We start from the raw sequence: 26,986 nt of genomic DNA, 5'->3' as shown, positions 1-26,986 counted from the left end.
TATAAATGTACATTCAGATAAAAAAATGTGTAAACTGTGGTAATTATTATTATTTTTTTAGTATTAACCTCTGCTATACCAGCAACTCAAAGTAAAATATCTCATTTGGCTTGATTATGGTGCCAAATGATCATAGTGCATGATTATGGAGGCGGCTAGGAACAGAACTGCAGAATTATCCAGTTTTGCTCCTTTTTCAATTTAGAATGCCCTGTCCTTTTGTTCAGTTTGGTGATTGTGTGTACCTATAAAATAAAAATAGACATGTAAAATTGGGCGTTGGAGTCTCTTGGGCCAAAAACTTAATGGCAGTAACTGAGAAGGCAGCAAAAGAGGAGATCCTGTTATCCCAGTTCTTTTCCTTTTTCCTACACATTTAAAAATTATTTGTGGGACACTTAAGAGTGGAAGTGAGGCTGAGATGGGAGGGGGGAAGAGTAGGTGTTGAGAAGGTTGCAGAGTTTAGGTAGGGATCAGGAGAAGAGGCAGGATTTATGTGTAAGTGTGTTTTGATACTATTTTCTGTAAATGCCTGTACTGGGAATTTAATTTCATACAGTTTTTAGCATATGGGATTAATATATTGGTGAAGCAGACGTATATAGCTGTCCAGTATTAATTTTTTTCAATTTTCTGCTACTCCTAAAATCCTGCTAAATATAATTAGCTAGAATTACCAGTGTAATAATTTATCCTAGAACTCTTAAGTTTTCCTAGACAAAAATAGTTTTCTACTTCGTGTTACCTGAACTAAAAATTTCACTGGACGTTCAGTGTTTTTTAGAATGCGTTGAGTTCTCAAGCAAAAGGCACTTTAGTTTGAAGAAGTAAATTAATATAGGGTGAACTCATTTGGATCAGAATCCCAAGAAAATAAGGAGATAATTTAGAGGAAACAAAACAGATTTTATGACAGATTTCAACAGATGAAAGGGGCTAGTTAAAAAGATTTCACAGGAAAAACCATAGTTGATGCTTGATTGGCTTTAAAAGAAATTTCCTGATCATTTAAAACTGAGATATTCACCATTGTAAAAGAAAATCCGAATGTTGGCTTAAACAAAAAACATAATTAGGAAAATAAGTCTTGCCCAAAGCGACATATGATAAATTCCAAAACCAGATGTCAATTTTTTTTTCTGATTTTCTTGTGTTGTAGACAATCTGTTATTTGTATGCATTTCATTATCCTTGATGATCAAGGGCTGGCTGTGTGAAGAGAGGTTCATAAAGGTTGACTGAATTTAAAGAAGCAGGCTCAGGCTTTACGAAGAGGCAGTTCTACACAGATGGATTGAGACGGGGAGTTAGAATTTTAATCAAATAAATAACTGGAGGAAACAGTGGCTCAAAAGAAGGATGTAAGACAGATTACCTTGGCCTTGGACAGGTACAAAGAAATAATAAAAGCTTGCCAGAAGTATGATCAGTAAGGAAGGGAATGGAATACATCTTGTCATGAAAGGAAAGAGGAATAAATGGAAAAATGCCCTCTGATACCTCAGCAACAAGAGAGAGTAATGAAACTTCACGCCCTTCTTGATTGGGGTTAGAAACATCATTATAGGTATTGCTACAAACTGACAAGATTTTTTATTACATTAAAAAATGTAGGCCAGGTGTGGTGGCTCATTCCTATAATCTCAGCACTTTAAGAGGCTAAGGCAGGAGGATGACTTGAGCTCAGGTGTTGAGACCAGCCTAGGCAACATAGACCTTGTTTCCACAGAAAATCAAAAAATTAGCCAGGTATGGTAGGCAGCTGTGGTGCCGGCTACTTGGGAGGCTGAAGTGGGAGGATCTCTTGAGCCTGGGAGGTCAAGGCTGCAGTGAGCTATGATCATACTGCTGCGCTTCAGCTTGGGCAACAGAGCAAGACACTGTATCAAAAAAAAAAAAAATCTTGAGGGAGAGTGATTGATAGAGTAAATTATGAGCATTAATTGTAATTATGAGAATGTAAAATTTAAAATTGTCAGAAATAAAAATAAAGAGGGACTCACTGTAATATCATGGCCTATTTTGAGTTAATTTTAAAGGGAGGGATACATTATAAAAAACTGAAATTATTAACTGAATTTCTGGATTGACTACTAATATGAATCAAGCAAAACATTTGTTAACAGTATGCTGTTTACGTGTGCCGACATGGATGCCAAAAGTTGGGGACACTGGTCCATGTTCTTACGGAGAACAGGATTATAAAAATTTTAAGGGAGATACATATGCAAAGATAAACAATTACCAGACAGCTGGCAAGTGCCAAATTCAGGTATAAAAGAGAAAGAGGGCTCAGGGAGGTAATCTTCATAGAGATAATAGAGTTTGACCCTGGCGTTAAAGATTGGTTAACATGTGTATGAAGAAAGGGAAGTGGCGGAGGTCAAAGGCAGAAGGTATTCATTCACCCATCTCATTCAGCAAATTTATGCTGAGCTTCTACGAAGTGCTAGATCCTGGCCATACAGTGAAAAATAAGAGAAGGTTTTTGCCCTTACATAACTTACATTCTAGTGGGAGAAGACAGGACAATAAACAAGAAAGACAATAAACAAGTAAACAGTACATTAAAAAGTAATGTTAAATAGTGGTAAGTAGTAAAGGTAATGATCAGGGTCAATAAATCGTACTTATTCTGTGAATCACTTGCTTTGCCTATGATAGTCTAATGAATAGTCTTCATGTTATAACTTTTTAATATTTATGTACAGTCCAAATGAATTTGAATAAAACCTACACATTAACCAGCTTTTAAAAAAAGAAACGTGAATTAAAGAAAAAGAAACCCGTGTGACTTTTTTCGGTCAAGGCATGGAAACTTAAGTGTTTTTGTTTTTTTTTTTTTTTGAGATGGAGTGTGTCTTGCTCTGTCATCAGGTTGGAGTGCAATAGCGCCATCTCTGCTCACTGCAACCTCTGCCTCCTGGTTTCAATCGATTCCCCTGCCTCAGCCTCCCGAGTAGCTGGGACTACAGGCGTGTGCCACTGCACCTGGCTAATTTTTTTTTGTATTTTAGTAGAGATGGGGTTTCACCATGTTGGCCAGGATGGTCTCGATCTCCTGACCTCGTGATCCACCTGCCTCGGCCTCCCAGAGTGCTGGGATTGCAGGTGTGAGCCACCACACCTGGCCAGAAACTTTAGATTTTTTTTTAATGCCTCATTAATTTATTCATAATTCTTTTGCTGCCATTTGCTAAGAATCTCATGTTTTTTACAATGAGATTAATATCATTGTTTACTGTTCAGTTAGGTTTTTCATGTATTGGGCTATATTCTTAGGTTAGACTCTCTGTTAGGAACAATAATCACAATAGTGTCATAAAGTGAAGCTAAATTCCAGAGATTGTTTTGTATGGGAACATACAAAAGAAAAGATGTACAGACAATAAGCTGTTGGGCTTAATTACCAGTAGGTAAACTAGGGTAAGGGATGACATCTGTTCAGCTCTTGTCCCGATGGCATATTTTTTTCCTGTATTACCCCAAATAGTAAAAACCTGAAGCAAAAATGTTCCAAAATGGGGAAGTTTTGATCTTTCCTGTGGTTATTTGACTACCAGATTTGTTTTGTTATTGTTTAGAAGATGTCCTTCATAGTGATCAACTAAAAACTGATATTATCAGGAGCTATTTCATGTTTCGGGGCACATTTTGTTCTTCTCAAGCATTCTTTAAGAAATATGTGCCCTTCACTCTTTTTGCAGTTTTAAATTTAATTTTTTTTTTTTTTTTTTTTTTTTTAAGAGATGGGGTCTGTCTCTGTCATCCAGGCCGAAGTGCAATAGAGCAATCATAGCTCACTGTAGTCTCAAACTCCTGGGCTCAAGCAATCTTCCCGCCTCAGCCTCCCAAGTAGCTGAGACCACAGGTGCATGCCACCACACCTGCCTAATTATTATTTTTTATTTTTATTATTTTTATAGAGATGGGGTCTCTCTTTGTTGCCCAGGCTGGTCTCAAACTCCTGGCTTCAAGCCGTCCTCCTGCCTTAGTCTCCGAAAGTGCTAGGATTACAGGCACAAGCCACTGTGACCAGCAAAACTTTTTTATAGGTGAAATTGAGGTGAGGGATTTTAAAAAGGGTTGATATTAAGTGTGTCTATAGAACCAAATCCCTCAAGAATTATTCTGTATGCACCTAACCAATTTTCATCTATAAAATACTTGAGATAAACCTATAGGAAACAATTTCAATACAAGGTAGGAAATTCTTTAGTGCTCTCTTGATTTCCTCCTAAACTAAATGCTTGATTTATTTAATTTTTTTCAATTTTTATTTTTTTGAGACATGGTCTTGCTCTGTCACCCAAGCTGGAGTGCAGTGGTGTAATCACAGCTCACTACAGCCCTGACCTCCTTGGTTCAAGGGATCCTCCCACCTCAGCCTCCCAGATAGCTAGGACTATAGGCCTGTGCAACCATACCTAGTTAATTTTTTATTTTTTGTAGAGACAGGGTCTTGCTATGTTGCCCAGCTGGTCTTAAAACTCGTGGGCTCAAGCAATCCTCCTACCTCGGCCTCCCAAACCATTGGGATTACAGATGTGAGCCACCATGTTTGGCCTTAATTTAGAAAAGAATTACAGCTATAAATGCACTGGGTCTGTGGTATGTGTAATAAAAGTTAGTCTCACTTGTACTCCTCAAAAATATTTGGTTTGGGAAAGACAGAAGAATTCAAGTTTGTTTTAATGTCTGTGTATGTTGGGGTGGTGGGGCAAATTGTGTTTATAGAAAAAAGATAAATTGTAATGGTATGGCAAGATAATTAATATTTAATATATCCATAATTTCTCTTAAATGGGGAAAGATGTGTAGAGAAGTATATGCTACTTATTGTATACATTGTATACTAGTTTTTTAAATATACAATTTATATCCTAGGATAGTAGAGTAAGTAGGCTTTTGATAAATGTTTGCCGAATAATTTGAATCAGTTCTTACCACTGTTGCTTTTTATAGCAGTTCCTTATATCTCTAGCTTAGAGCACTGTGTTTTGAGCTTTGAGTTGCAGTTTGCCAGGGGTTGACTTACAGTCTTGGGTGTGGACTCTTGTTTGAGCAATAGGCTTACTCTAGAACAGGGTCTCTGACCTCACCTCCAGCTTTGACTCTGTGGCTGACCTGACTTCTTCCTTTCCAAAATGATGGGTGGTGGTTTCCAGTCACCTTTTTCAGCTCATAGTGTAACGGCTCCTTCCCTCCCCGAGCAGCTGAGCTGTGTCCTCTTTGGATCACTTCTCAGAATACTAAGGTATATGTATCGCCATGCTGGCTTATTTTGTAGTGGGTTTATTTGTTGTTGCTTGTTTTTTGTTGTTGTTGTTTGGTTGGTGGAGAAGAAAATTCCTTGGGAAGATAGTTCTCGACTTGTTTGTAAATTGTACATGGTATATGAAGCATAGTATTATTTCCTCTTCCTTCCTAGCTTTAGTTAAACATTTTGGGTTCACTTGAAAAAGAACTGGTAAGTAATATTTTGATAATACTCACCAACCAAAAACTAACAAAGACTTTTTTTTGAGACAGTCGGGAAACTTGAAAATGGAATATATATTAGGTGATATTTAGTAATTACAACCGTAATATTTTTAGCTGTAATAGTGGTATTGTGGTTATATTAAAATATTTTCATGTGTTAAAAATACATATAGAGGTACTTATAGGCAAAATAAAATGATGCCTAATACTCGTTTTAAAAAACTTCAGGATGGGCCGGGTGCAGTGGCTCAAGCCTGTAATCCCAGCACTTTGGGAGGCCGAGACGGGTGGATCACGAGGTCAGGAGATCTAGACCATCCTGGCGAACCCGTTGAAACCCTGTCTCTACTAAAAAATACAAAAAACTAGCCGGGCAAGGTGGTGGGCGCCTGTAGTCCCAGCTACTCGAGAGGCTGAGGCAAGAGAATGGCGTAAACTCGGGAGGCGGACCTTGCAGTGAGCTGAGATCCGGCCACTGCACCCCAGCCTGGGGACAGAGCGAGACTCTGTCTCAAAACAAAACAAAACAAACTTCAGGATGGGCACAAACACGCAGAAGTGGGAAATGAATAAAAGAGTATTGGTAAATTTTTGAAAATTGTCGAAGCTGAGTAATGGGTAAGTTGGGGTTTATTTTCTGCACATTTGTGTATATTTGGAAATGTCCCTAATAATGAGTTAAAATACATAACCAATTATAACTGTAGGGTAAGAAATTAAATGCAATAAAATTATGTTGTTGGGTTGGGTGTGATGGTTCATTCTTGTGATCCAGCACTTTGGGAGGCTGAGGTGGGAAGATCGCTTGAGGCCAGGAGTTTGAGACCAGCCTAGGTAGCATGGTGAGACTCCGTCTCTGCAAAATAAAATAAAATAAAATTATATGCTTGGACATTTGAGCTAATTGGCTACTCAAAAATCTACACTTGGCTTTTTTTTCTTTTGAGACCCAGTCTTACTCTGTCACCCAGTTTGGAGTGCAGTGGCGCAATCTCAGCTCACTGCAACCTCTCCCTCCTGGGTTCAAAAGATTCTCTCCTGCCTCAGCCTCCCAAGTAGCTGGGATTACAGGCGTGCACCACCACGCCAGCTAATTTTTGTATTTTTAGTAGAGATGTGGTTTCACCATAGTGGCCAGGCTGTTCTCGAACTTCTGACTTCAAGTGATCCACCTGTCTTGCCTCTCAAAGTGCTAGGATTACAGGCATGATCCACTGCTCCTGGCCTGCACTTGGCATTTTCTGTAAGTTCTGTTTCTAGTAATAAAATTTTAAGAATAAGGAAAATTTCATGACACATCATAAGACACAGGCAGGCATGGTGGCTCATGCCTGTAATCCTAGCACTTGGGGAGGCTGAGGTGGGCGGATCACTTGAGGGCAGGAGTAGACCAGCCTGGGCAACATGGTGAAACCTTGTCTCCACAAAAAATACAAAAAATTGACCAGGTGTGGTGATGCACACCTGTAGTCCCAGCCACTCATGGGGCTAAAGTGGGAGGATCACCTGAGCCTGGCAGGTCAAGGCTGCAGTGAGCTCTGTTAGCACCAGTGCGCTCCAGCCTGGACAGAGTGAGACCCTGTTTTGAAAACAAGAAAACAAAACATCATAAGAAGTGTTTAAAATGCTTAACTTTGAAATCTTGTAATAATAATGTACCTTGTCGTCTATAAGTCGCTTTTACATATTTTGTCTCTTTTATCCTTAGAAGACATGAGTTATCCATTTTACAGATGAGGAAGCTAAGGCTTTAGAGAGATAAAGTAATTTATTGAAATCCTAGAGCAAGTAAGAGGTGGTGCTAGAATTAGAGCCAAGATCTTCTGATTCATATTCAGGTCTCCATTGTCTTATATACATATATGTAAAAGTGCTCTTTTGTTGTGGTACTATAAACCAATGATTTTCAAACATTTTGGTCTCAGGACACATTTATACTCCTAAAAATTTTTGAGGACTCCAAAAATCTTTTGTTTATATAGACTATATCAATACTTAACATTAGAAATTAAAACTGAAAAATGTTTAAAATATTTAAAAATTAACAAACATTAGGCCAGGCACAGTGGCTCACGCCTGTAATCCCAGCACTTTGGGAGACTGAGGTGAGTGGATCTCATGAGGTCAGGAGTTCGAGACCAGCTTGACCAACATGGTAAAACCCCATCTCTACTAAAAATATAAAAATTAGCCGGGTGTGGTGGCGGGCGCCTGTAATCCCAGCTACTCAGGAGGCTGAGGCACGAGAATCGCTTGAACCCAGGAGGCAGAGGTTGCAGTGAGCTGAGATTGCACCATGCACTCCAGCCTGGGCAACAGAGTGAGACTCCCATCTCAAAAAAAAAAAAAAAAAAAAAAAAAAGAAAAGAAAAAACAAACATTAGAGGGTTGATAAAAATAAGATACTTTTATGAAAAAGATATTCCAACACACACAAAAAAATCTGGTGAGAAACATGGCATTGTTTGATGTTTTGCCATTCTCTTTAGTATATTTCTTTATAGAAGATAGCTGGGTTTGCATAATTGCTCCTGTATTCAATCTGTTGTGATATGTTGTTTTGGTTGATATGTGAAGAAAACCTGGCTGCACACAGATACATAGTTGAAGAAGGGTGGGGTATTTTCATAGTCTTTTCATATAATTGTGAATATTTGTGTTACACCAAAACTCAACAATTGGTAAATTCTTTTTTTTTTTTGGAGACAGAGTCTTGCTCTGTCGCCCAGGCTGGAGTGCAGTGGTGTAATCTCAGCTCACTGCAACCTCCGCCTCCCGGGTTTAAGTGATTCTCCTGCCTCAGCCTTGCGAGTAGCTGGGATTACAGGCGCGTACCACCATGCCCAGCTAATTTTTGTATTTTTTTAGTAGAGACAGGTTTTCACCATGTTGGCCAGGCTGGTATCAAACTCCTGACCCCAAACTCCTGACTCCTGCCTTGGCCTCCCAGATTTCTGGGATTACAGGCGCTAGCCGCCACTCCCAGCCAGATTCTTAAATATTAGTTGCACTGTTGAACCTGAAACTATGTCAGTGAATTTTGTGTACTCTGTAACATTAAAATCTACTGGTCCATCTTGCACTTTGAATGGATCTTTGACCTGTGTGTGATTTTGTAACTGCATACATTGGTCATTCAAAAAATAATGGTTTACTAAGTTGACTGAGCATGGTGGCTTACACCTGTAATCCCAGCACTTTGGGGGTCCGAGGCAGGTGGATCACGAGGTCAGGAGATCAAGACCGGCCTGGCCAACATGGTGAAACCCCGTCTCTAGTAAAAGCACAAAAATTAGTCGGGTATGGCAGCACGCACCTGTAGTCCTAGCTATTCGGGAGGCTGAGACAGGAAAATTGCTTGAACTTGGGAGGTGGAGGTTGCAGTGAGCCGAGATCATGCCACTGCACTCCAGCATGGGTGACAGAGCCAGACTCCATCTCAAAATAATAATAATAATAATAATAATAATAATAATAATGGTTTACTAAGTTATGTACATCTTTGAAATGTTGGCACATTTGGTTACACAATATTAAGCAAATCACATTCATTAATATGACTATCAGTCTCATCCAAAAAATCTTTAAGAATTGGGAAGTGGTCAAGATCTTGGTGGTGAATTCAAATTTTCCAAAATTCTAGTTTTCTCTTGAAAGCTCAAGTTACATCATTAGCAACAGATACGGCCCTTTTTTTTTTTTTTGAGAGACAGTCTGGCTCCGTAGCCCAGGCTAGAGTACAGTGGTGTGATCTTGCCTCACTGCAACCTCTGCCTAGCTCAGATTACAGGCATGCAGCACCATGCCTGGCTGATTTTTTTTTTTCTGTATTTTCAGTAGAGATGGGGTTTCGCCATGTTGACCAGGCTGGTCTTGAACTCCTGGCCTCAAGTGATCTGCCTGCCTAGGCTTCTGGAAGTGCTGGGGTTACAGGTGTGAGCCATGGTGACCAGCCCAATATTGTCGTTTTTTTTTTAAAGTGACAGGTTCACTTTAGTCATTTTAGAGAAAATGTCTGCCAGATACCAAAGTCTGAATAACCATAAATTGTCTGCTAGTCAAAAAAGCAAAAATGGTGTCCTATGAAAAAAACTTGTAAGTCAGACGATTGCATAAATGCTTTTCCCCAAGGTAGTCATTGTACTGAGGTATGCAGCAGAAGTACTTTATGTGTGCTTCCTATTTCATCATACAGAATATTAAAAAGGCCGAATTCTCAAGAGTTGACATTTTAAAAATTAATACTTTTTATTATTTTATCAAGGATGTTGTTAAGTAAAACTGGCTTTTTTTTTTTTTTCATTATACTTTAAGTTCTGGGGTACATGTGCAGAATGTGCAGGTTTGTTCCATAGGTATACATATGCCATGGTGGTTTACTGCACCCATCAACCCGTCATCTACATTAGGTATTTCTCCTAATGCTATCCCTCCCCTAGTCCCCCAACCCCCAACAGACCCCAGTGTGCGATGTTTCCCTTCCGGTGTCCATGTGTTCTCATTGTTCAACTTCCACTTATGAGTGACAACATGTGGTATATGGTTTTCTGTTCTTGTGTTACTTTACTGAGAATGATGGGTGAAACTGGGTTTTTAAAAAATGATAGGCAGTGAAGAATATACAAGTACATGTTTTATTAGCTGTTAGAGTGATAGATACATCATCACCACATACCATGCATCCTTGATTCACTGTTGTACACTCATGAGGGAATGAAAGTGAATAAGACAGATAGCATCTTCATATTATCAAAAATAGTTTTATAGATCCCTTGAAGGGGTTCCTTTCTCATCTCTGGATCACACTTTGAAAACTGCTGGTGTAAACTAGTAACATGTGCTGACATCTTTTTAGAGCAGGCTGATACACACTTTTTTTTTTTTTAAGACGGAATCTCACACTGTCACCCAGGCTGGACTGCAATGGCATGATCTTGGCTCACTGCAGCTTCCACTTCCCAGGTTCAAGCGATTCTCTCACCTCAGCCTCCCAAGTAGCTGGGATTACAGGCACCCTCCATCATGCCTAGCTAATTTTTATATTTTTAGTGGAGACAGGGTTTCACCATGTTGGCCAGGCTGGCCTTCAACTCTTAACCTCAGGTGATCCACCTGCCTCAGCCTCCTGAAGTGCCAGCTGCGCCTGGTCTGATACACGCATGTAAATCAATAAAGTAACATGTCCAACTTAGTTGATGAATTTGTCAGGGAGAAGGGACTATACTAGTGTGTAGGATGAGCCATGTGGCCTGGAGACCATTATGAGTGGAAGATCATATAACATCAGAGCGTGTTGGATGAAGGGTAGACAGAAGGGAAGAGTCAGTGAGAGCACTTTATAACATAAAAAAGTGAAAATTTGCTCTATTTTTTTTTTTTTTTAATAAAAAAGCACTGTGGCCACATATATGCACACATACCTATTCATACTTATATTTGTATTCAAAATCCGGGGTACTGAGTCATTTTTTTTTCTTGGATGACAGAATGGTAGAGTTGGTAACATACTTGAGAGGAGAATGGACTTCTCTTGTCAGTCGTTTGTTTCATCCAACTGGGGAGACTGTTCACTGTTTTTTCTTTTTTTCTTTTGGGAAAGCTAAGGAATGGCAGAAGATAAATGAAAGAAGAAATGGTAAGAGAAGAGTGAATGGAGTAGGCATCAGTAATTATGGAAATAGCTGTAGGCACAATGAGGCTGTGGACAGAGAGTGGAGCTAAGCATGGAGGGCACGGAGGAAGACTGCAGGGCCAGCTGGGCTCCCCTGTGTGCTGGACCTGGAAGAATGGGGCTGAGGAAGTGCAGGGCTAGGTGCAACAGGAGTCAAGGAGATGCACATAGAATTGAAGGATTTCTATCAAAACACGGTTAAGGTAACTATAATAGATAGTCTGCCTTTTAATAACTTACCAGTATTCCATTTCTGTTAGTAGAAATTGTGTCTTCAGTTATACAGGGGAAAGCAGCAGTGCCACTTTTTCAGTCATCTTGATGACTGGGTTGTATCTCTAATGATGATGTTGATGGTAAAGAAGGCTAAAGCTAAAATTAGGTTTTGGCTTTTGGGCACTTACTCATATTTCATTGAAAATGAAAGACTAATTGTATTTTTATTTTAATAGGGAAAGATATACATATGTGCATATTGTCTGTAATTAAAGTACTCTCAGTACAATGTTCTGAGGAAATGCCCAGGTATTTCATTAAAATACCTCCAGCAATCCCAACCGAAAAACAAACTCAAGTGAATTTTGTGGTAAATGAATGGCTTGTGTGGTTTTAGATGCTGCCAGTGACTGTCTTATTATATGTAGCTAATGTGATGTTAGTTCAAAGAGACACAGTTACAATGGGGGTGGGGTGGGGGTTTCCAAGTACCAAGTGTTAGGGAGTATGGTATTCACTTGCTTGGAAAAAGTTTTATTGAAGTTTTAAGTTATTGTGAAATCAGTGGAGATTTTTATATGGAAATGACCCTAATTCACTCATTAAAATAAGTGCATTGGCTTTTAAATCTAATAGGCATTTTTCTGGGCAAAAAATATATTTAGCCCATAGCATCCTTGTTACCAGCATGAATAAGTAGTTAGTGACTTCTGTGAGAGTTTATGCTTGTTTTTAGCATTTCTTTATGGATTACTATTCGCAGTTTAAACAAAACACCATAAAAGACTCATTTTTATGCCCTAGGGGTTTTTCAACTTGGGGTCCATCACCCTAGTCTCTGCTTTTTCTAGGCCAAGAGATAAAGTCATGATTAGAAGTGGAGGACAAGCCGCTTGAAATCCCCTGCTGATGATTTCCCCTTTTCTCCATGATTGCAGACCTGCCCTGTTTACTCTAAGAGCAGTGTGTTATCTGGCTGCTTCTGTGGGATGGTTTGGGAGAAGGAAGATAGTATCCTGGAGCAGTTCTTGACACCTTTAGATTATAAAAGGTTGGGAGGAACACAGCAAGAAAAAATAGGAGATTTTTTGCAAAATCTTTCTTTTTTTTCTTTTTCTTTTTGAAACAGAGTCTCACTGTGTCGCCAGGTTGGAGTGCAGTGGCAGATCTTGGCTCACTGCAACCTCCGCCTCCCGGGTTCAAGCAATTCTCTTTCCTCAGCTTCCCGAGTAGCTGGGATTACAGGCGCATGCGAGTAGCCAGGCCCGGCTAATTTTTGTATATTTAATAGAGATGGGGTTTCACCATGCTGGCCAGGCTTGTTTTGAACTCCTTACGTCAGTGATCCGCCTGCCTCGGCGTCTCAAAGTGCTGGGATTACTACAGGCGTGAGCCACTGTGCCCGGTCAACACTTGTTTTTAGCTGTACTAATGGGTGTGATGTGATATCTCATTGTGGTTTTAATTTGCATTTCTCTGGTGATTGGTGATGTTCAGCATCTTTTCAAATAGTTGGCCATTTATATATCATCTTGGGAGAAATGTTTATTCAAGTCCTTTGTCCATTTTAAAATTGGATTATTTAAGATTTTTGTTGAGTTGTAGGATGCCTTTTTTAAAACTGAATCAGCTACTTAAAACTCACAGATTAGATGTGATATAGTTCAGGGATGCAAAAATGGAGTGAGTGGAGTAGAGTAACTCATCTCTGCTTCTCTTGCTCTTACCAGTACTGCTTAGTCAGGGTTTCATACTCCCAAGAGGATTTGGAGGGCTCGGGTTGATTCTCTTCTTCTTCCCTCTCCTCATTATCCGTAAACCAGAGGGATGGACTAGGTGATATCTAAGGTTTCTTCCAGCTCTAAAATTCTAAATTTTGCAACCATTGCCTTTTACCAACTAACCTCTTGTGTCTAAGACTTCCTTGGAATCTCAGTAGTATCTAACTCTTACACTGAGAAATCTTTGCTGCCAGCCAATAGCTAGAAGGTAGCACTCCACCAAAGCTTTGGTGGATCTTTGGTTTTCCAGCTTTTGATCTTACTTTCCTGCTTATAGCATGGTATCACCTCAGAATCTTGGGCTTAAATGTTTGTTTTTTAACTGCTGCTGTACACAAGTCCTGTGGTGGGTATGTCCTAGAGTGGTAGAGCTTGTACTTGGGAGGCCCTGGAGATACATGGTAGTATGTTTTGCTATTTTTTTTTTTTTTAAGCCTACTCACGGTGATAGGGAAGTAGAAGGTGAAAAGTTCATTGGACAGTGTATTTTTTTTTTTTTTGCTTTTTTTTTTGTTTTGTTTTGTTTGAGACCGAGTCTCGCTCTGTCGCCCAGGCTGGAGTACAGTGGTGCTATCTCAGCTCACTGCAAGCTCTGCCTGGGTTCACGTGATTCTCCTGCCTCAGTCTCCTGAGTAGCTGGGATTACAGGTGGGCGCCACCACGCCCAGCTAATTTTTGTATTTTTGGTAGAGATGGGGTTTTGCCATGTTGGCCAGGCTAGTCTCGAACTCCTGACCTCAGGTGATCCACCCACCTTGGCCTCTGAAAGTGCTGGGATTACAGGCATGAGCCACCACGCTGGCCTGTTAATTGTTTTAAATACGTAGAGCAAACAAAAGCACCAGTCCAAATTCAGTGAATTTTTATTTCTGTTAAGAACAAGCTATATTTTCATGCCAGGTTTAAAGAAATATTTCTCAACCGATTTATTTATTCCTTGTCCATGGCTGTCATATAGACAATGATATCATAATAGTAATTAAAGGTAAGAAATAATGTGATTGTGGTTGAGGTTTAAGGGTACTGCTAAGATATAATTATTTTTAGGTTTCAAGCCCTGATGTTTTTAATTTTTCATGTCTTATAGATAGTATCTGACAGATAGCCAGTCTTTAGGGAGCTTATTTTAGTTATGGAGTTATATATTATTGCCATATGGTGCCATGACTTAAAATGTTCTCATGCTGACAGTACTATAGGAGGAATAAAGTAAACAAGCAAAATCCAGTAAACCAAATAGGAATGGGTGAGCAATATAGGGTGACTCAGAATGCATGAGATGTTGGTAGTGCTTACACTAGAACACGGCGTATCTATCTATTGTTGTCTTTGTGCTTGACCATCTTGTGACTTCTCTGTTGCTTTCTGGCCTATTGCCAGGTCTTGATGATGGAACATTACTAGTCCCTTCTTACAAGATACTAAAAAAACACCTGGGTGTGTAAATAGCAGAGGTAATGGAGGGACTGAGGCAGCTTCAAAGAACTACATTGTGGAAAGTTGCCATAATGGTCAGAGCCACCCTTGTTCATTCATTCTTAACCTCTGTTATACAATAACTCAAGGATTGAAATATATTTGGTAGTACTATGACAGTTTCATTGCAAAATACTATCTAGGCCCTTTGGGGCTACTTATCACCATCCCTCTGAGCATAGGCTGGTCATTTAATTGTGAAAAAACAACCACCAAACACAGGTAAAGTAAAAAAGATAAAACAGACCTATGGGTGATCATTAGTAGACCAGAATTCATTAACATAATCATTATCCAGAGGGTGTAGAATTTCCCCCCTCAAATGATAGCATTTCACAAATTTATAACATTGTATAAAGAACTCTCAGATGTTTTCATTATCCATTTATTTTGCATGGGAAATACAACTTATTTTTATAGTGTAATTTCATTTGGGTTTCTAAAAGTACATGATGTTACTGTTATTACATCAATATCACTTATAACAAGTTCTTTTTCCATTCAGATACTTCAGAATCCACATGTTAAATATTAGATTGGTACATTATGACTCTGGAACTGTGATTTGGTTACCATTTCTCTTACCTGCTTTGAATTTGGTGGGGAAAGATTTGCCAGGAAATGAGACTGAAGCTGTCATATAGTTTTGGCTAGATCGTAGTTTATAGGATATCATTAGACTTTATTTATCCATGTACTCTCTTATCTGTTACAGGGTAACTTAAGATTTGACCATGATTTGTTCTTGAATTTTTTGGAGTGATGGAAATGTTCTGCATCTGGGATTGTGGTGATGGTTACATTACCATGTACATTTGGTCAAAACTCATAGAACCGTATGCCAAAAAACATTAATTTTACTTTAAGTTAAAAAATAATACTTTAAGAATAAATGTAGTGGCCAGGTATGGTGATTCACGCCTGTAATCCCAGCACTTTGGGAGGCCAAGGCAGGCAGATCACCTGAGGTCAGGAGTTTGAGACTAACCTGGCAAACATGGTGAAACCTTGTCTCTACTGAAAAAAAAAAAATACGAAAATTAGCAGGGTGTGGTGGTGCGTGCCTGTAGCCTCAGCTACTCAGGACACTGAGGCATCAAGCTGAGAATCACTTGAACCTGGGAGGTGGAGGTTTTCAGTGAGCTGAGATCACGCCACTGCACTCCAGCGTGGCGTGCAGTGAGAATCTGTCTCAAATTCTGTCTCAAAATAAAATAAAGTAAAAATCAATTTAGTAAGATTATTGGATGCGAGGTTATTGTACAAAACTTGTATTTCTATGTAACAGTAATCAGAAAATGAAAGATGCTATTTATAATAGCATCAAAAATATCAAATGCTGGTAATAATTCTAAGAAAGAGACCTGAAACTTTTATAGAAGTTTATGTAAGTGGATTCTAAAATTCATATGGCAGTGCAAATGGCAAGAATAGTCAAGGTAATACTAAGGAAGACCAAAGTTGTAGGATTCACACTATTGAATATACAGTGTGGAATTAATAAATAGATCAATGGAACAGAATAGCGTCCTGAATCAGACCCACATATATGTAGATACTAATTTATGATTAAAATGGCACTTTACAGCAATGTGGAAAGATCTTTCAATAAATGATCTTACGTCATTTGCCTATCCATATGAAAAAAAAAAACACTAATTTTGGTCCTTGCTTCCCTTCATTTACAAAAATAAATTATAGGTTAATTGTAGCTCTCAATGCACAAGGTTAAAAAAGTAAAGCTTCTAGCGGTGTTCAGCCCCATTAGTCATCAAAAAATGCTGAATGAAACCACAGTGAATTACCACTACACACTGACCAGAGTAGCTAAAATTGAGAAACAAACAAAAACTTGAAAATACCGGTATCAGCATGGATGTAGAGCAACTAGAACCCTCATGTATGGATTCTGGAATGGTAAATTGGAAAAACTGTGGAAAACTGGTTGTATCTATTATACTAAAGTGTTACATACTCATCATGCCTCTAACCTAGCCAACCCACTCCTAGGTATATACCCAACAGAAATGTGTACTTATGCTCACCAGAAGACATGCCCAAGAATGTTCATAGCAGCACAATTCATAACTCCAAGCTGGAAACAACCTACATGTCCATCAGTGGAAGATTAGATAAATACATTGTTGTGTATTCGGTGAGATACTATGTAGAAGTGAACATGAAAAACCTCTTGCTACTTACAACAACATGGATATGAACATAATTTTGTATAGAACATTTCAGGCACAAAAGAACTCAAAAACAGGCAAAACCTCAGCCATGGTATAAGAAGTCAGGATTGTGGTTACCTTTGGGGAGAGAGATTGTAATAGGAAGACGTATGAAGCCAACTTCTGGAGTGCAGGTGGGTTTCTATTTCTTGATGAGGATAGTGGTGGTTACATGAGTATGTTAACTTTATAAAAATTCTTTGAGCTGTACATTCATGATTTGTTTATGCTTATTGGCATATATGTTATACTTGAGTTTTTACAAAATTTATTTTTAAATGCTTCAAGTTAACCATAGGAGTAAATGGCATACAAGATTGTATTAGTTTCCTTTTTCATTAGTAAAGCTTGTATTATCAATGCCGTAAGGGAGAAAATTATTTATATTACAAATAACTGGCCCCATAAACAAATAGAATAGACTTAGATTCTTTCTTAACCAAATCCAAACATTCCTAGGCTTCTTGAGTTTTTCGTTGCTTTTTTTTCTAGGGATAAACCAATTCTTTTTTTCTGTTCACAAAAGAATATATTTTTGGAAGTCGTTCTGTATCAGATAGACATCTCTCTTTTTACATGTCCGTATGGTATATACTACATTGATGTAATATGTTTAGCCAATTTATCACTCATTAACTTTGAAGTTGTTTCTTTTTATAGTTATAAACATGTTACGGGGAAAATATTTCACATAATATACTTTTGGGCAGGTATTTATGTAAGACAAATTATTGGAAGTAGAATTTCTGAATCTCAGATTATGTGTATTTTACTAACTTTTTTTTTTTTTTTGAGACGGAGTCTTGCTGTGTCGCCCAGGCTGGAGTGCAGTGGCCGGATCTCAGCTCACTGCAAGCTCTGCCTCCCGGGTTTACGCCATTCTCCTGCCTCAGCCTCCCAAGTAGTTGGGACTACAGGCGCCCGCCACCTCGCCTGGCTAGTTTTTTATATTTTTTTTCGTAGAGACGGGGTTTCACCGTGTTAGCCAGGATGGTCTCGATCTCCTGACCTCATGATCTGCCCATCTTGGCCTCCCAAAGTGCTGGGATTACAGACTTGAGCCACCGCGCCCGGCCATTATTTACTTTTTTATCTTTTTGTTTGAAAATAATTTTAAATTTACAGAAAAAATAAAAGAACAGCATATACTATTACCAGTTTGCTCCCTTTGTTTTATTACTTGCTCTCTCTCCATATTTATATATGATATATTTTTCCAAACCATAAGTTGCACACATCATGGCCCACTATCCCCAAGCACATCAGCAGGTCTCCAAAGAACAAGGACAGTTTTCTACCCACAGTACAGTTGTCAACCCCAGTAAATCTGACATTGATTTAATACTTCTAACCAGCCCACACGTGTATTTCTTTCAGTCCTGTAAGTTGACACAACATTCTTCATAGCGTTGTACTGTCTAGTACAGTCTTAGTTTGTTTGGGTTGCTATAACAAGTAACCTTAGACTGGGTGGCTTATAAATAACAAATTGTCGTCTTACAGTTCTGAAGGCTAAAAATCTGAGATCAGAGTGCCAGCATGGTCTGGTTCTGGTGAGGGCCCTCTTCTGGATTGCAGAGTACCAGTTTCTCATCGTATACCCAAGAAAGCTTGCTCTCTGGGGTCCTTTTTATATAGCGTTAATCCCATTCATGAGGGTTCCACCTCATGACCTAGTTACCCTTTAAAGTCTGCGCCTTCAGAAACCATCACAGTGGACTTAGGGTTTCAATTTGAGAATTTAGTGGGGACACAAATATTTGGTGTTGCATACAGGGTCCAGTTGAGGATCGTGTTCTACATTTACTTGTCATGTGTCTTCAGTTTCTTTACATCTGGAGTAGTGCCTTGGCCTGCCTGCCCTTTTTAAAAATGACAGTTTATTGAGATACAACTCATATACCACAAAATTTACCATTTAAAAAGAGTTGAGATATAGTTTCAGTTGTAAAATTCGTCTTTGAAAGTGTGCAATGCCGTGATTTTTAGTATATTCACAGTTGTGTAATAATCACCACTATCTAATTCCAAGACGTTTTCATCACCCCCAAAACAAACTCTATACACATTAGTAGTCATAACCCTTTTCCCACTCCTCCCAGCCCCTGGCAACCACTGATTTACTTCCTGTCCCTATGCATTTGTGCCCTTTCTGGATATTTCTTTCTTTCTTTTTTTTTTTTTTTCTTTTTTTTGAGATGGAGTTTCGCTCTTGTTGCCCAGGCTGGAGTGCAGTGGCGTGATCTCGGCTCACCACAGCCTCCACCTCCGCCTCCGCCTCCGGGTTCAAATGATTCTCCTGCCTCAGCCTCCCAAGTAACTGGGATTATAGGTATGTGCCACCACGCCCGGGTAATTTTGTATTTTTAGTGGAGATGGGGTTCCTCCAATGGTCAGGCTAGTCAAGAACTCCCAACCTCAGGTGATCTGCCCACCTCGGCCTCCGAAAGTGCTGGGATTATAGGCATGAGCCACCACACCTGGCCTTTCTGGGTATTTCATGTAAATGGATTAATATGTGGTGTTTTTGTATCTAGTTTCTTTCCCTTAGCGTAACATTTTCAGGGTTCCCCCATATTGTAGCTGGTATCAGTATTCCTTTTTATGGCTAAATAATATTCCATAGTAGGGGTATACTTCATTTTGTTTATCCATTCATCAGTTGATAGAATTTTTTGGCTATTTATAAATCTGCTGTGAACATTCTTTTTTTTTTTTTTTTTTTTTGAGATGGAGTCTGACTCTGTCGCCCAGGCTGGAGTGCAGTGGCCGGATCTCAGCTCACTGCAAGCTCCGCCTCCCGGGTTTACGGCATTCTCCTGCCTCAGCCTCCTGAGTAGCTGGTACTACAGGCGCCCGCCACATCGTCCGGCTAGTTTTTTGTATTTTTTTGAGTAGAGACGGGGTTTCAACGTGTTGGCCAGGATGGTCTCGATCTCCTGACCTCGTGATCCGCCCATCTCGGCCTCCCAAAGTGCTGGGATTACAGGCTTGAGCCACCGCGCCCGGCCCTGCTGTGAACATTCTTATACAAGTTTTTGTGGGTCTATTTTCTTTTTTCTTAAATTTATTATTTTAGATTCGGGGGTATATGTGCAGGTTTGTTACGTGTACGTACATTTTCAGTGCTCTTGTATTTACATTTTAATCTGGGTGTTATATCTCACTTTACAGAATGTTTTTTCACTGTTACTTCTCTCTAGGGTTTGTGGTGGAACACATGTAGACAGAGAAACAGTTGTTAGGAAGACTTAGACCTGGTAGTTTGTCACTCTGAAGTGGGCTGTCAGCTGAAAAGCTTGAGGACCATGGGGCTAGACAGACAGCTCATTCCAACTGCAACTATCATAGTGATCAACTCATGAGAATTTATGCCATTTACCTACCTTTCTGGGCCTTCCAATAAGATGGACTAATTTTAATAAGAGTTTCTTATTTTTTCTCCTTAACGCTTTGTGGGAGAATACTATTGGGTGGAAATAACGTCAGTGTAATCTTGTCAAGGCCTGTACCTCTTTTATTCTTCTCTTCATGTTTGTATTTGTGTGGGGCGGGGGAACTGTGTGTACCTGGGGTCCAAGGGAAGATGAATTGTCTTCCTCTCTCCCTTATCAGTGCCACAAGGAGAATCAGCAGCTGGCCAGGCGCAGTGGCTCACGCCTGTAATCCCAGGACTTTGGGAGACTGAGGTGAGTGGATTGCTTGAGTCCAGGAGTTCGAGACCAGCCTGGGCAACATGGTGAAACTCCAGCTCTACTAAAAATACAGAAATTAGCCAGGCGTGATGGTGTGCACATGTAGTCTGAGCTACTTGGGAGGCTGAGTTGGGGGGATCACGGGAGCCTGGGAGATTGAGGCTGCAGTGAGCCATGATCAGCACCACTGCACTCCAGCATGGGCAATTAGAGTGAGACCCTGGCTCAAAAAAAAAAAAAAAAAAAAAAAAAAAGAATCCGCAACTGTCTGCCTCCTGAAGAAAGATGGATATGTGCTAAGTGACCTCCTGGCAGGAAGCAGCCAGCCTTCAGGGACCAGCTGACAGGAAGTTGTCTCCAGAATTAGGAGAAGTTTGCTGGCTGGTGGTGTCCCCACTCCCTCCAAACCTCTTGGCCAGAGGTTATTTGTGAATACAAAGAGATTGTGTAGCACCCTAAGGAGTTGGGGTAGGAGAGCATCCAGAATAAATATATAGGTGAGATTGACCACCTCCTCACCTCCTCCTGTTGACTTCTAGACGTCACTGCTAGAAATCGTGTCCCCCTCTTGCCACGTAATCTCACTGAGCCTTACAGATGTCTTATGAAATCACTTTTTGTCCTCCAAAAGTTCCTTGAGCAAAAAGCTTTGTACAATATAGATATTCAAAAACTGTTGTGTAAGTGAATGAAGCACAAGTTAGACCCACTGTACAAGGAAAATAGCTGAATGAGCATTTTCTAATCTAGTGTTCCTTGTATTGTATGTTAATATGTTATGAAAACTGACTCTGGTTAAAGACTATCTTTAAAAATTTTTATTTATTTATATTTTTATATATTTTCAGACAGGGTCTCACTCTCTTGCCCAGGCTGGAGTGCAGCGGCAATCATAGCTCACTGTAACCTCTATCTTCTGGCTCAAGCTCCCCAGTAGCCCCAGTAGCCTCATAGCAACCTCCCTCTCCAGGCCTAGCCTCACTAGTAGCTGGGACTACAGGCCCCTGTCAGCACATCCAGCTTATCTTTTTTTTTTTTTTTTAAAGTAGAGTTGGGTCTCAGTATGTTGCCTAGGCTAGTCTTAAACTCCTGGCTTCATTTTCTGTCTTTCTTTTTTCTTTTTTTTTTTTTTTTGATATAGAGTCTCAGTCTGTCACCCAGGCTGGAGTGCAGTGGTGCAGTCTTGGCTCATTGCAACCTCCGCCTCCCGAGTTCAAGCGATTCTCCTGCCTCAGCCTCCTAAGTAGCTGGGACTATGCTACCATGCCCGGCTAATTTTTTGTGTGTTTTTTAGTAGAGACGGGGGTTTCACCAAGTTGGTCAGGCTGGTCTTGAACTCCTGACCTCAAATGATCCACCTGCCTCGGCCTCCCAAAGTGCTGGGATTACAGGCGTGAGCTACTGTGCCCCCCTTTTTTTTTTTTTTTTTAAATAACTGCTGGCCCAACCTTGAGAAGGGTGGTGACGTCTTTTATTTAATGTAATATAGATTGTTTGGCTGGAGGCCCAAATCTTGGTTTCCATCATCATCTTAAGTGAAGTTTTACAGGATTGGATTAGAGAGGAATTCTAAAGGACCGTATGCCCTTGTAATGGTGATTAGCCCTTAGTAATGGGAAATTCCTGGGTGGAGATATTTGTTTAACTTGCATTCAGAAGCCGGTGAACACTGAGCTCTATCTCCTCCCAAGCTTTAACAGTCTTCCCTTGACACATCTACATCTAAAAATTTGTAGATTTTTAAGAAGAAAGATTGGAAACTAGATTGCTTCACCCATAAACCCCGTCTTATTAAACCCCAATTGGGTTCTGTGTGCAGCATACCCTTGCAGTCTTTTGTTGGGTATCATAAGTGAATTGTTGTGTTCCTTTATTATTATTATTCAAATTATAGAGGCTGTGACATTGGAGAACTGGATCTCTTACCTAATAAAATGTTCAGAATTCCAGACTTTAAACATAGAAAGCATCTCAAGTAATAGATTAATCACAGTGTTACATGTGCCACCAGATTTCTCCTCTGCTCTTAAACTGCCTTCCAGGTGGCCTGTCCTTTGTGACAGTTCTTTAGGAGAGGGTAAAGGATCCACCTCTGCTTGTTTGTGTGAAAGATACTGATGCCTGGGCCCATTCCTCAGAGATTCTGATTTATCATTCTGAGGTACATATGGATATTTAACAGCTCCCAGGTGATTTTAATGTGTAACCAAGGTTCAGAGCTACTCTGTTAGTCAAAATGCTCCTTCATTTAATCATGTACTGAGTTGTTCCCTTTTTAGCAAATGTTGGAATTTCCAATAGGTGGGAGGATTACCTGAGCATTTATTACATACTTGATTACATATTTTATTACATACTTTATCTTACTGTATTTTCATGGTGACCCAGTGAAGTTGACAAGCATTTGCTTCCAGGGTTCCTCCCCTGCTTCACTCGAGTCCTGCAGGGGCTGTTGCATCACCATTTGGTTCTCTATTTCATGCCTGGCATTTCATCTGTAACTTTATGGCAGGCTGGCATTTTGGTGAGGCCAACTCTCCACAGCCACACACATCAGGTGTTTAAAAGGGTACATTATTTCTCATCTTTTGAAATCTATTGCGTTCTGTGTTTTTCAGGAGCCTATTAACATTTTCAGAATGTTTGGTAAGCTCTCTAGGGTTGGGGAAAGCACACTCCTAGAAGCGAATTTCTCTCTTCCACCACTGATGAATTGTGTGACTTTGAATACATATGTAAATTTTGTAAAAGGGACATTATTAACCTATCAGAAGACATGCACTAGACTAAATGGAAGTCCATCTTCGGCTATGAAATTTCAGTAGTCTTTGACCTTCTTGAATGACATGACGTGACTGACTTCCCATTTCTCCTCTTACCATTATTTTCAACTCAAATCCAGCTTTTGTGCCTCTATGTCCTCCAGGTAAGAGAGACTGAAAATCAGTAGGTCTTGACAACTGATTAAATGTGAACATTGAGAGAAAGACCAAAGATGTCTTTAGGACAGATGTCTTTAGCCAGGCATGGTGGTGCACGGTGGTGCAAGTTTTCAAACTTGCCTGATTCTCCGAACCTCCTGGGGGCATTTGTTAAATATGCAAATTCACAGGTTCCACTCTAGACCCACGAATCAATCTCCAGAGGTGGGCCTGGTTGGGCATTTTTATCAAGTTTCTAAGTGGTGGTTGTGATCAGACGAAAGTGGGAAAGTGTGCTATAGGAAATTGAATCTAGTTGGTGCTCGATAAATGAACATATTATATGTATTCCATTAACTCATTTAATTTTTTTCCTGGAGTTTTACAGATTAGCTAAGATCCACACCCCAGAATTAATAGAACAAACACTATTTGCAAGAGAAAAAACTGAACATTTATTATCGTGTTGTACTTAGAGGGGCTTTCAGTCTCTGATACTTAGTGATGCTTACATGACGCTTAAATATGTTGATAGCAAATGGTGATAGGTTTATTTTGAATGTATTTCGTAATCTGTCCAGTAGATAATTAGACTGTGGAGCTTTGTGAGCATATTCTCAGGGTCTGTGCTGTGGACTATGTTTTAAAAAGATGAGATGGTGAAATTAGATATTTTGGCATTTAGGCATTGAGTTTCTTAATAGACAGTTCTGTGGTCTGCTTTATACTAAGTTTCACGAATAGCAAGCTTACTGTATTTGTAATGATTTTGCTTATAATTTTAATTTTGAATATGTGTTCTTTGATATTGAAGGTTACGTTTGGCAAAGGAACATTGACCAGTACTGAATCATATATAGTTATGTTGCTTCGTGTAGAATACATATGAATGTCTCGTACCTTGTAGCTTGGCTGTCATAGGGCTGTGTAATTACATTTAAAAACTTTTAAAAAATTTGCTCACACTACAGTCACTGTTGGATGAATGTCATGATAGTGTATTAAAACTCATTTAGGTTTCACTTTGACTTCCACATCTTTTTTCATGACGTGACATAAGTTATGTCTGATTAAAAATATATATAGTTTTCTGTTATGAAAGTTATCTATAAAATAGGAAACTTAGAAATTACAGAAAAATATATTGAAGAAAGTCATCCTTGAAGAAATGTCAACCTTCGGAGTCTACCTATTTTTTTTTTTTTTTTTTTGGAGACAGAGTTTCGCTCTTGTTGCCTAGGCTACATCGAGAGCAGTGGCGTGATCTTGGCACACCTCAATCTCTGCCTCCTGGGTTCAAGCAATTCTCCTGCCTGAGCCTCCCAAATAGCTGGCATTACAGGCATGCACCACCATGCCTGGGTAATTTTTGTGTTTTTAGTAGAGACGGAGTTTCTCCATGTTTGTCAGGCTGGTCTCAAATTCCCGACCTCCGGTGATCCGCCCACCTCAGCCTCCCAAAGTGTTGGGATTACAGGTGTGAGCCACCACATCCGGCTTTTTTTTTTTTTTTTGAGACAGAGTTTCGCCCTTGTTGCGCAAACTGGAGTGCAATGGCAGCGATCTTGCCTTACTGCAACCTCTGCCTCCTGGTTTCAAGTAATTCTCCTGCCTCAGCATCCTAAGTAGCTGAGATTACAGGCATGTGCCACCACGTCCAGCTAATTTTTGTATTTTTAGTAGAGACAGGGTTTCACCATGTTGGCCAGGCTGGTCTTGAACTCCTAACTTCAGGTGATCCATCAGCCTCAGCCTCCCAAAGTGCTGGGATTACAGGCGTGAGCCACTTTGCCTGGCTTATTTCAGCCTTTTATTATGCCTGATTATTCTGGTTTATAAACAGTGACCTAATTAGTAAAACTTGAGCCTGTACATAGTGCTCATTTTTCTTTACATTAGCTTATCTGAAGCCAGGACAGAATAAGATACTGAGATATTTTCAGATATTATTATGGTGGAATAATTCAATAGTGTAGTCTAGATAGCCATTTTCATGGGTACTTTCAGTGCCCATGACATATAATAAGGGTATATTTTGTGCCAAGTACACTGCCTTGGATTTAGACTATTAACAATCTCTTGGGTCTCAGGTTTTATAGTTACCATTCTAGGCTGAGTGCATCCATAGGCAACTAAAACTGTATGGTACTGTAAGGAGACTAGTCAGTTAGTCTCCTTACATCTATTCTCTCCTCACCTCAGTCCATTCTGAGTAGACTTAGCAGAGTGAAATTCTCTTAGTAATATTCTTATGTTATTTTCATAAAGCTTACAGTGGCTTAGATGGCTTTAGACTTCCAGGATACTTTACCATCTAGCCCCTTTTACTCCACCAACTTATTTTGTTACTTGCTGATATAATCTGTAGCCAGGAAAACCTGCATGCAGTTTGTTATCCCTCTGCCTTTGCTCATGCGTTTTCTGCATCTGGAATCATCTTCCTCTCTTCTCTCTGACAGTTCATGTCCCTGTTTTCTTTCAAAACTCTCTTTGAAATTTACATTTTTCGGGAAGCCTTTCTCTTTGACTTGCTGGACATCCCACCGGCATGTTATCTTTTTATATTGGTTCAAAATGTCATTTTCAACATTTACTCAACTAATATTAAGGACTTGCCACCTATTCTGTTTTTCCCTGCATTGGGTTAGAAACCTGATTGAACTTCAACACTGACATATTGGTATTTTAGAGTGGGAAACTGAGAATTTTGATGGGAAGGTGTTTGCTGCTGCTGCAGGTAGTGTGCCTGAACCCAACTGATGTCACACCCAGAATGTATGGAGGGCCAAGTATAGTACTATGTAAAGATGACAGAATAACCTCTTAAAAAAGAAAAAATAAAATCAAAAAGAATAGCAAATAGAAACACCATTCTCTCAAACTCTGATTTGTAGAAGCAGATGTTTTATAAAAAAAAAAGTTTTTTTCCCCTTAGACTCATTGATATTTCTCCTCTTCTATGGGATATAACCCATTACTATTTGTTTTGCTATTAAGATTGTTTGGGAAACCCTTCTAAAGAATTAGACAATAGTGTTACTGGGAGCTAAGGTAAGGAGAACTAACGGCTCACCGGAGGCTGGTGGAGGAGGACGGGCAAGGCTGGGCAGCTGAGCACTGGCACAGGTGTCCGTCCTAATGTGCCAGGCAGACTCTTGATGAAGCCAGCTTTTTCCTCATGTGCAGAGGTTACTTTCTGCTTTTAGAATCTGAGCACTAGATTATAAAATAATTCAGATCTTGTTTGTTTTCTAAATAATCTAGTGTGAAAGTCCTGAGAATTTGTGTTTTCCTGTGAGGCTTAGGTGAAAGTCTGGCTTAGTATCTGGAACGTCAGGTATTTAAGGGCTAATATAAATGTGAAATATTGAATTGATAATCTTTACTTAGTATAACCAACCATGTATGAAACACCAAACTGGAAAAAGTTTACCTCTCTCCTCCAAAATAAAACTTTTTTTTAGAGTAACAAATCAAAGATTTTAAAGGCTGATGGATGATAAAACACCTG

The 26,986-nt window shown here is 39.6% G+C and overlaps 1 protein-coding gene across 2 annotated transcripts in view; it reads left to right on the top strand.

Moving 5' to 3' along the window:
• DUSP16 (dual specificity phosphatase 16) overlaps positions 1-26,986 on the top strand; it is a 92,193-nt gene that overhangs the window by 2,562 nt on the left and 62,645 nt on the right. The gene's annotated exons all lie outside the window — the stretch shown is intronic.

The sequence above is a fragment of the Chlorocebus sabaeus genome, chromosome 11 (genome assembly GCF_047675955.1).
Source record: "Chlorocebus sabaeus isolate Y175 chromosome 11, mChlSab1.0.hap1, whole genome shotgun sequence".
NCBI lineage: Eukaryota > Metazoa > Chordata > Mammalia > Primates > Cercopithecidae > Chlorocebus > Chlorocebus sabaeus.
This window is presented reverse-complemented; position numbering and strand designations above follow the sequence as displayed.